The 11,665-nt window shown below is 44.5% G+C and overlaps 1 pseudogene; it reads right to left on the bottom strand.

Moving 5' to 3' along the window:
• Nucleotides 1-3,570: 3,570 nt before the first annotated feature.
• On the bottom strand, nt 3,571-4,589 carry LOC101444033 (trafficking protein particle complex subunit 3-like; annotated as a pseudogene).
• Between the last annotated feature and the right edge of the window lie 7,076 nt (nt 4,590-11,665).

Raw genomic sequence — 11,665 nt, 5'->3', positions numbered from 1 at the left:
ACTTAAAGCTCCAAATGCCATTTACCTCAATCTCTCTTTCTCCATAATCCCTCATTTGCAAATTCAAACTGTTTTCTTAATGTTTTTCAATAAACTGCCAATTTTTTTTTTCTTTCATGGCTTTTGGGGTTGTAAGAAGTCATCATAAAACCCAACGTTACCTAGATTTTCTCCTTTGCTATCTAATCAAAGTTGTATAGTTTTGCAGTTTACATTTAAGTCTACAATCCTTTTTTTAAGTTAATTTTTGTGAAAGTGTAAGGTCTGTGTCTAGAGTCATTTTCTTGTATGTGGATATCCAGTTGATTCAGTATAATTTGTTAAAAGAAAAAAAAACTATGCTTTTTCCATTATCTTGCTTTTGTTCCTTTGTCAAAGATCAGTCAACTCTATTTGTGTGGGTCTGTTTCTGGGCTGTCCATTCTGTTCTATTGATCTATTTTTCTATTCTTCCCCAATTCCATACTGTCTTGGTTACTGCAGCTTTTAGTAAGTCTTAAGTCACATAACGTCAGTCCTTCAACTTTGTTCTTGTTCAGTGTTGTTAGTTATTCTGTGTGCTTTGCCTTTCCATCTGAACTTTAGAATCAGTTCATTGATATTCACAAAATAATTTGCTGGAATTTGACTGGGATTGCATTGAACCTATAGAGCAAGTTGGGAAGAACTGACATCTTAACAACATTGAGTCTCCTGTCCATGAACATGGACTCTGTCCACTTATTTATATCTCCTTTGATTTCTTTCATCAGAGTTTCAGTTTTCTGCATGTAGAGTTTATACATGTCTTATTATATTTATACCTAAGTATTTCTTTTTGTTGATGCTAGTGCATGTGAAGTTGTACTTTTTATTCAAATTTCAATTGTCTATTGTTGGTATATAGGAAAGCAATTGGTTTGCAAGCTAACCTCGTAGCCTGTGACCTCGTTATAATCACTTATTAATTACAGGAGATTTTTTGTTGTTTGTTTTTCTGGGTTTTTTTTGGGGGGGTGGATTTTCTACATAGACAATCATATCATCTGCAAATGAAGGATTTCTTCCTTTCCAATCTTTTTTTTTTTTTAAGTTTCCTGCCTTGTCGTTTGTGCTAGGACTTCCAGTTCAAGCGTACAGTGCACATAGCATCTCCTACCTGCCAAGCCTGACCTCACCTCTGCTCCCCTCCATGGGCCTCCTCCCCTGAATCACGCTGAGGGTTATAACCTTTAACAATGTCCCCCCAAGCACAAGGGTCTTGAGAAAAGAGCACAAATCCAGATGTTTTCCCAAAACTTGCACGCAAGTCTCTGGCAGTCAGGCTGCCGTCCCCCATCCCTGTATAATCTAGAGAGCAGTTGCTACAGACACAGTCATATATGAGTGAACTTCCTGCCAGTCTCACTATCTTCTTGAGGTGGCTGCAGCTTTCTAGACTAAGTTCCCGCATAAACACAGGAATGATCATTCTGGCATTCAGTGCCTCTGCAGAATCTCTACAAGCTTGTGGGACCATCTGGAGAAGTCTCGGCTGGGTCTCCCCCTATTTATTCTTTCACGGTGAGTCCCGGGGCTGTTTTTTTTTTTTCTCTCCACTTCCCCACCCCAACCCCAGTTATCTGTTCTCTGTGTCCATTCGCTGTGTGTTCTTCTGTGTCCACTTCTATTGTTGTATTGCTGTCAGTGGCACCAGGAAACTGGGTCTCTTTTTGTTGCGTCATCTTGCTGCATCAGCCCTCCGTGTGTGTGGCTGCTACTCCTGGGCAGGCTGAACTTCCTTTCGCGCTGGGCAGCTCTCCTTACGAGGCATACTCCTTGTGCATGGGACTCCCCTATGCGAGGGTCAAGGATGCCCTGGGTTTGAACCATGGACCTCCCATGTGGTAGGCGAATGCCCTATCTATTGGGCCAAGTCCACTTCCCTCCTGGGGCTGTTTCACCAGGACACAACAATAAGAGGCAGATATTCTTTATCAAGTTGAGCCAGTTCCCCTCTATTCTTAGTTGGCTGATTTTTAAAAAAATCATGAATGGGTATTGGATTTTGCCAAATGCTTTTTCTACATCAATTGATATAACTTTTCTTGAAGGGTAATGCTGGCCTCATAGAATGAGTTAGGAAGTGTTCCCTCTTCACAAGGCATTTTTAGGTCAGGGAAACTCTTCTGTGATATCGTAAAGGTGGATGCATGGCATCATGCACTAATGAAGACCCATAGAACTGTACAGCATAAAGCGTGAACACTAGTATAAACTGTGCACTTTAGTTAATGTATCAATGTTGGTTTATTGATCGTAACAAATGTACACTAATGCAAGATATTAAAAATAGAAGAAATTGTGGGGGGACACAGGAACTCCTTGTATTTCTGTGAACTTTTCAGCTCTAAAAGTGCTAAAAGTGCTCTAAAAATAGTGTCTATTTAAAAAAAAACACGAATAGATTTTAGGTTAGAAAATAGAGAGTGGGGAGTTGAGGGCAGGAGTGGCTGGGGGAGAGCTCAGCCTGGAGCACAGGCAGGAGCAGAGCACCTCATCATGCTGGCAACCTCATCTTTGACTTGTCACTCACTCGTGTCTTTTACCTCAGGACACCATCACAGACAATCCTGTGAGAACGGGGTGGAGAGTCACTGTTCAAGTCTTGATCTTATTTTTCCTCCTGTCCTGTACTTTCTTGTTTTGGTTCATTTTTTCATTATTGTGCTGTTTCACCTTTCAAATTACAAATACAATATAAGAACCCTTGTTCCATGGAGTAACAGTCATATTTTTCTCAATGTTGAGGCCAAGTTTAAGTTTTTTGAAATTTTTCTCTACTGTGGTGACAAATTCAAGAAAACATTGTCATCACTAACTAGCACATATTTTTTCTTTCATATCTATATATGAGCACAATTCATATTTCTTCCACATGGAGGATTTTCAACATACAATTTTCATTTAAAAAGCTTTTTAACACTGTTCCTTTTTTTTTTCACTCAAGAATGTGTCTTTATTGAAGAGTTTGTAAGAAAAAAGGATGGGCCTCTGTAAAATGAGATGTTGCCTCCAAACAGCAGGAAGGAATGAGAGACCTGGGAGGCTTCCCAGAAGTCAGTGTTTCCAGCATGACTGACTCCCCTTTCCTGGAAGGCACTATAGTGTGTCACGTCACAGTTAGCAATTCCTACCCACACCCCTCCTCCCTCATCCCTCCATCCCACAACCCTCCATTCCCTTTCTGAAGGCCCAGGGACAGATATGTCAGTCTCACCTCTTAATGGGGTCAAAGTGAGTTTTGCTCTAGAAAATTTAATCAGGAATATAAAATGGTTTTAAGTTCTTTCTAGTCCAGCCAAGGGCAATTATATCCTGCCCCTTTGAAGGGAAAGGGAGTAAAGAATTTCCCTCCTGAATGTGCATACTTGTGGGGCAAATGGACTATATTACAGTCTGCTCCTTATTTAATGAAGAAAGGAAACAAGGTTAGAAGAATATATAACATCCGTGTTAAGGAGTCACTGAGTTCTAGAGGACAGAGGGAACACTGAGGGTTTCTGATTCCAACAAGTGCTCCTGTTGGCCACTCTGAAGTCCTGAGAATGGTCATTCCTTTCCAGCTGGGAGATTGTCCTCAATCCGCCTGATGACCCTCATCTGGATTTCTGTCACACCACCCCCTTTCAGGGTGTCCTGGACAAACTTGGTCTCCACAGCCATCTGGACCTGGGGGACAGTGGGAAAATAAAGGGGCAGCTGCCTAGCCACAGCCTCTGGGGCACCACTGGGGATGGGGCTATAAATGGCTCACCAACCACAGCCAAAAGAGGGGCTGATTTCCCGCAGGCATCCTCTAGGGACAAGACTGCCACATCCAGTGTTCCCTTCAGAAGACAATGGCCCTGGCCCACAAGGATAAACATGGCAAAGAACAACCAAGAATGCCACTAAATAAGCCAAGATGGGAATGGATATTCCTAGGGTTTGGGGGCTGACAGCACCACCTCCAAGAGAGAAAGGTTATCACCATGTATCATCCAACAATTTGGATCCTACACATTAGCTGCATCATCATCACAGTCAGAAAAGCTCTGGGATGTCCCAAAGGCCTTTCATTTATTTCTTTCTCATTCATTCACTCAAACATTTATCATGCCCCTACTACACTTCCAGCGTCCTAGAAGGTAAAGAGCTGCACTCACCATCTCCAAGACTTCCCCGAACACCCCACACAAGAGACTGGAATAAATAAGGGATGAGTGGTTATCAGGAAGTTCCACAAAGTCCACCAAGGGGTTATTTTCCAAAATGAGGGAGATTTCGTCACCAGCTCAGCTCCAATTGGTGATGCTTGGTGTGATGCCCAACTACATCTTAAATGCCACTTTAGCAATGACATCCACAGTTTCCCAAAAGTCATGGCACCTTCCAACGTTTGACCATGCCAAGAAATCTTCAATCAGTCAGACTCCAATGTTATACCCCATTTTGTCCAGTTGTTTATTCACATCTTCATTATTTTCATAGTCCTTGCATAACTGGGTGACCAGAGCTCCATAGGTCAGGATGAAGTGCTCAGAGCTCATTTTCTTGCTCTCACTGCCACAGTTCGCCTGCCTTGACATGGTGCCGGCAGCCCCACCCTGTCTATCACTGTTTCTTGAATGTTATTTACGTGCGTCTCTGCCTGAGGGGCTGGACACTTTCCTAAGAAGCCCTAGGATGGGCCTCGTTCTACATCAGATTAGGGCTCAGTTCCCTGCCCTGTTCTCACTGTGAGCAGAGAACTTCAGTTTTCTAATTAAGCATTCATTTTCTTAGTGTTTTTCCTTTTGACCTCAGTTTGTAAATATGCCATATGGATCCCTTCTTTATCATACTGCCTTATTCTTCCTTCTTTTCTTTCTGTACCAATTCCCACCCCCACCCCCACCCCCAATGGCTCCCTTGTCTGTTTGTCATCTGCTCATCTTTTTTAGGAGGCTTGGGAACCAAACTCAGGACCTCCTGTGTGGGAGGTGGGCACCCAACCGCTTGAGCCACCTCCCTTTCTGTACCAATTGTTTTATATATATATATACATATATATTTTTTAAATAAACCATGTTAAAGAAACTAAAATCTCTAAAGTTTGATTGATTATATTACATTATGAATATATTTCCATTAGCATTAGTGAGGTATCAAATGATCAAATAAGTTGATCTTGATTAAGTATAATTATGTGTGTGTTTTAGCTCTAATCACAATAAAGACTATAATCACGTAATCTTACATTTTCACTAAGGAAATTTCATGGACCTGCAGCCCTTATACTCTTGGAGTAAACTGCTCAGTATAGTTATGGAAACTTAATTTTTAAAAAAAGTTTAGTTGTTATTTCATTAAAAGTGTGAAATAAAATGATGGATATTACTTTCCAACTATGTAATACCTAGAAATTTTACTCCCTGTCCATGTTTCAAAAGTGGACCACAAAATCTACAAGCCAAGCAGTTATAGCCTTGCTCTTGCATTTATCTTAATCAGAATATGTCATGTTCATAGACACACCTTGCCATCTGAACATCCATTGGTGCTTTAGAACAGTAAAGGGGAAGCAGCAGACCCTCTCTTCTGCATACTTTTAAGATTTCTTTACCCCCCCCCATTGTTTTGCCCTTGCTGTCTGCTCTCTGTGTCCATTTTCTGTGCATTCTTTTGTGTCTGCTTGTCTTCTCTTTAGGCGGCACCAGGAGCCAATCCTGGGACCTTCCAGAGTGGGAGAGAGGCGATCAATCTCTTGTGCTACCTCAGCTCCCTGGTCTGCTGCATCTCTTTTTGTTTTATCTTCTTGCTGCACCAGCTCTCCACATGGGCCAGCACTCTTGCACGGGCCAGCTCTCCTCATAGGCCAGCTCTCCTTCACCAGGAAGCCTCAGGAATCAAAACCTGGACCTCCCATGGTAGATGGGTGCCCAATTTCTTGAGCCACATCCAGTTCCCTCTTCTGTATATTTCTTGTCTCAGAATGCAAAACTACTTTAAAGTGTGTATTACTTTTTTTAAAGATTATTTTTATTTCTCTCCCTTTCTCCCCCACCCCCCACCCCCCGTTGTCTGCTCTCTATGTCCATTCACTGTGTGTTCTTCTGTGTCCACTTGCATTCTTGTCAGCGGCACTGGGAGTCTGTGTCTCTTTGTTGTGTCATCTTGCTGTGCCAGCTCTCCATGCACGCAGCACCACTCCTGGGTAGGCTGCGCTTTTTTCTCATGGGGCGGCTCTCCTTGCAGGGTATGCTCCTTGAACATGGGGCTCCCCTACATGGGGGATACCCCTGCATGGCACTGCACTCCTTGTGCCCATCAGCATTGCACATGGGCCATCTCACCACATGGGTCAGGAAGCCCTGGTTTTGAACCCAGGACCTCCCATATGGCAGGCAGACGCTTTATCAGTTGAGCCAAACCCACTTCCACAATAAAGTGTGTATTTCTATTTATGTTCACGTCTTAAAGTGTAAATATAAACTGGTATTATCCATCAAGCTTCAGTCTTTCTGCAGAAGTTCTAGCAATAGCTTGGCTAAATAAGATGATGCTAAAAGGCCACAGTTAATGGATTACCTCTTAGTGTGGGCCTCGGTATTGTACAGAGGGAAGAATTATTTTCATGCCACAAACTGTGATTCTAACCCCAACCAACTGACTGAAATGTATGCTATTGGTCCAATATATAAAAAGCATTAGGAAGGGAACAGATGTAGCTCAAGTGGTTGAGCACCTGTTTCCCATGTACCAGGCCCTGGGTTTGATCCCTGGGATCTCCTAAAAAAAGTAACAGAAAAACAAAAACGAAAAAAACAACTCTCATTGAGGAGCAGATGTAGCTCAGTGGTTAAAAGCCTGCTTCCAATGCACAAGGTCCTGGGTTGAATCCCTGGTACCTCCCAGACTTCTTGGATCATAGAAGACTGTTGTAACACCGTAGTCCCAGTGGCTTCACAGGAAAGAGACCTTATCAGGTGGACCCCCCAGATCCCGTCCTCTGATGGGGAGACCAAGGTTGGCTCCACCTTAGAGCCCTACAGGGTAACTGGAGGCCACATGTGGATGGAGCTCACCATACATTGGACACCCTACAATGAGCAAAACATGTGCATGAGTTGATTCAGAAGGCAAATGCACTTTACTTAAGGAAACCCTGAGAAACATCACAGACAATAGGTTGCCTTGATGGGTATGACAATTCTACATATGAATGAGGGAAACATGCTTGGTTCACAGGTGGGAAACTATCCCCCAAAGAATATACAGTACATATATCTCCCCAACAAGAAAACATTTTAGGAATTGATGTTTTATTGGGTCATACTCTTCATACCACAATTAGGGAATTGTGCCTACAGTGCACATAGTCAAAACTGTCTTATGAGGCTAGACTAAATGGAAACTGGTGGTTTTACCAAGGCCACAGCATATAGCATGTCAGACAATACCACTTGCTGGGCAACCACCAAGAAATACGTGCTACAATTGGTGAATTAGCTAAATTACACACCCAGCTCAAAGCCCATTCCATTCAACAGCCCCTTATGGCCAGTAAAGAAGCCAAATGGCACCTGGAGTATGACGGTGGATTAGTGAGAGTTAAAAAAAAGTGGTCAGTCCCATACATGCTGCAGTCCCTAGTACAGTTGACCCTTAAATTAGGAACTGCTGATGCTGTTCTTGACCTAGTGAATGGCTTCTCTGGCATTCCCTTGGGTGCCCAATCCCAAGATCAGTTTGCCTTCTTGCAGAAAGGTCAACAACAGACCTTCACTGCTTTGCCCCAGAGCTATCTTCATCACCCCACTACATCAAGGGCTGGGCTTGTCAGCAACAGGGCTAAAATATCACTGTATTGATGATATTATGCTACCTCTGATTTGTGTGCAAATTTAGAAACAATTGTACCTCAGGTTTAAAAGCTAAAGGATAGGAAGCCAATCCCACAAAGAGTCAAGGACCTGGACTGCCCTAAAGTTCTTGGGCATCACCTGGTCAGAAAAGACACAAAGTATCCAGGATAAAGCAACAGAAAAAATCCTGCAACAGGCTATCCCCACCACAGTTAAGCAGTTACAAGTATTCATAGGGCTTCAGGTTATTGGAAAATATTCATAGCACATCTGGCCCAAGTCATAGACCTTTAAATGCTCCCATATAAAGGAGAAACAAATGAGACTGAAGGAACAAAGAGCAAAAGGCCTTCAAAGAGGTCAAGTTCCTCACCTCATAGGTTAGGGCCCCCTGCCCTAAGACCCCTGCATGTTAAAGTGCTGAGGGCATGAGCTGGGCCACAGGACAATGCCTACAGGGTTTTGGTGGCTAAATACACTGTGGTAGAACAACTGTTAGCCACTTATGAAGTGTGCCAACAAGTAAAATCCATCATGGGAGTGCAAACTATAACTGTAAAAACTGCCTATCCCAACAGCAACAATCCCCCAACTGCAATGGCAAAGACCAAAAAGAATGAAGGTCTGACAATGAGCCCTTGATACTAATGACTATGCTTGTGAGCCTGTGTACCTGAAATAAGTACAAGGCCTAGAGCTGCAGGGTGCCTAAGAGTTACCTCCTGAGAGCCTCCATGTTGCTCAAATGTGGCCAGTCTCGAAGCCAAACTTAGCATGTAAATGTGTTGCCTTCCCCAGCATGGGACATGACTCCTGGGGATGAGCGTCTCTGGTGCCGAGGGATTACTACCAAGTACGGCTGATGATGTAACTAGAAAAGGGTCAACTCGGACCAGCAGAATATCTCAATCTACATATACTACCTGGAGCTAAAAATGCTTTTTGACCTGAATCAAAGGGGGAAATTGAAAAGACAAATGAGTTTATATGGCTATGAGTCTCCAAAAAGAGCTGGGAGGTTATCAGAGGGGTTGCCCTTATGCACACCTCAGCAGAGTCCCAGAGACAGATAAAGTAGATACAACCCCGGGTATTGGTTCTTCTGAGGGCTACAGAGACCCACAGGTTCTATGGTCATGGCAGATGGAGTCAGTGCCATGTCAGTTGCCCCTACTTTGGAGTTTGTGTTTGTGTGTGATGGAGCTGGACTCAGATGTGATCTTTGTTCACAAGCCTCTCCTGTTACTTTTACCAGAACTGTAGTTGGTGCTGGGGTTTAATGTATACCCAGGGGACCTGAATCTCCAGACTGACCATGTGATAGCCAGACCCTGAGCCTCAACAGACTTCAGCTCCTACACTCTGGTTTATTGGATTTACCCCTCTCAGCTTACGTGGAGTTGAAGAAGGTCAACCACCACACCAGGGAGCCAAGAGTGCCTACAACTGAAAGCAGGAGGATTGCATCCAGCATCCATGTGGAATCTAAGCCCCCTCTTGACATAGATGTGGAATGGACACAACCAATCCAAGGTCCACAGGATGGAGGAATAGAGTAAGGATTAGAATGGACTTACTGATATTCTATTCATGAACTATTGTGGTTAGTAATTGAAGATAAAGTGGCATTGGTGTGAATGCCTTTTATATCTGGGTCTTGCCTCATGCTCGAGCAAGTACTTCTAAGACAATGTTAAATAGAAGAGGTGAGAGTGGGCATCCTCGTCTTGTTCCTGATCATAGAGGGAAGGATTTTAAAGATTTCACCATTGTAAATGATGTTGGCTATGGGTTTTTCATATATACTCTTTACCATGTTCAGAAAATTTCCTTGTATTCTGATATTTTGCAGTTTTTTATCAAGAAAGTGTGCTGTATTTTGTCAAATGCTTTTTCTGCATCTAAAGATATAAACATGTGATTCTTTTTCCTTCAATCTGTTTACATGGTGTATTACATTGATTGATTTTTGCGGCGGCTTGCTCGGTCGGTAGAGGTGGGGTCTGGCTGCGGACGAGGGGTCAGTCCAGCTCTGGACGAGGGGTCGGTCCCGCTTGGGACGAGGGGTCGGTCCGGCAGCAGACGAGGGATCGGTCTCACAAGGGGTTGCGCGGTTCGGCTGATGGGGTCGCCCGGCGAAGCCGGCGACGAAGGGGTCGCCCGGCGAAGCTGGCGATGAAGGGGTCGCCCGGAGAAGCAGGTGACGAACTGGGGACAAGGGAGGCCAGGCCCTTGTCGGGGGCTCTCAGGACTGGAGGGCGCACGGCAGAAGAACTACCGCAGAGACAAGGTAAACACGCAAGTCCACTTTATTGAGGGAGAGGCAACAGTTTTATAGGGGCTGGGGAAGGCTGATTGGTCGAAGCCACGCCCCGTTCTGATTGGTTGCCGGTGAAAGGTCAGTGGGCGGTACCGGATGGGGGAGGGGTGGTGGTTAGGGATTGGCTGTCGCTGTTGCTGGGGGAAGGGGCAGGGTTTAGGGATTGGTGGCTGCTGTTGCTGGGGTGGAGGGCAGACTTGAGTTTCCCGCCCATGCCTGGCTGTTGTTGCTGTCGGGGGAAGGGAAAAGGGCAGGCTGGATTTTTCCGCCCACACCTGGCTTTTGCTGCTGTCGGGGGAGGGGAAAAGGGCAGACTGGAATTTTCTGCCCTGTGCCTGCGCAGGGAGAAGGAAGAAGAAGGGTGCCACCCCACAAGGCATCGGGTGGCGCCATCTGGGAGGAGGGGTGGCCGCGGAAGCATGGCTGCCGAGAAGGGGAGACCCGAGGGCACTCTGCGCCCATGCCGAGCTTCCTTCAGGGGTGGCGGTGGGCCCGACCAACCACCCTATTATGGGGGCAGCGGAATTAGGCCTACCGCGGCCGCTCCCCTGCCAGGCCAGCAAACCACACTTCAGCCCGAGGGGTGACCGCAGATTTTCTTATGTTGAACCATGCTTGCATACTCAGAATGAAACCCAATTGGTCATGTTGTATAATTCATTTAATGTGTACTTGAATACAATTACCAAGTATTTTGTTGAAGAATTTTGTATCTAGGTTCTTTAGAGAAATTGGTCTGTAATTTTCCTTTCTTGTGGTGTCTTCATGGAGATTGAAAGTGAATGGCTGGAAAACAATCTTACAAGCAAACAATAACCTAAAAAGGCAGGAGTATCTATATAAGTATCAGACAAAATAGACTTTAAATGTGAAACAATTGTGAGAGACAAAGATGGATACTACATATTAGTGAAAGGGGTAATCTTTCAAGAAGATTGAACAATCATAATTATTTATGCTCCTAACAAGGGCACATCCAAATACATGAGGCAAACACTGGAAAAAATACACTGATGGACCCGGCAAAGGAACATCTGAAGCTGGAGAGCAGTTGCCTTACAGTTACAAGCGGGGGTATCTGGCTGAATTCTGGCTTGCAACCAGTAGTCAATGGGCTGAACTAAGAGCTACGTGGATGGGGTTTACTAAAGAAATAGTCAATAATGCTTTGTACAAATAGCTGGGCCATTTAACAGGGGCTCACCTTATGAATAATTCAATGGCATAAAAACAATTGGCAAGTATGAACCACCCATTATGGAGTGTCACTATTGGCAAAAAGTCTATAATCATCTCCAAATCCTGGGGCATCCTTAATCACTCACCATGTCCCCACACATCAGAAAACTTCTCTGCCTGGAAGTCAGAGGTGGTCACCTTGGCCCATATCTGTCTGGTGTGTTCCACACTTGCTAAGGAAGCAGCCCCATGGCTACACCAAAAAAAGTGGCCTTAGAGGAGCTGCCACAGTGTGGCATATGGCTAAGACTCTAGGCAT

The sequence above is a fragment of the Dasypus novemcinctus genome, chromosome X (genome assembly GCF_030445035.2).
Source record: "Dasypus novemcinctus isolate mDasNov1 chromosome X, mDasNov1.1.hap2, whole genome shotgun sequence".
Lineage (NCBI taxonomy): Eukaryota > Metazoa > Chordata > Mammalia > Cingulata > Dasypodidae > Dasypus > Dasypus novemcinctus.
Note: the sequence above shows the minus strand (reverse complement) of the source record. Positions and strands in the feature narration are given on the sequence as shown.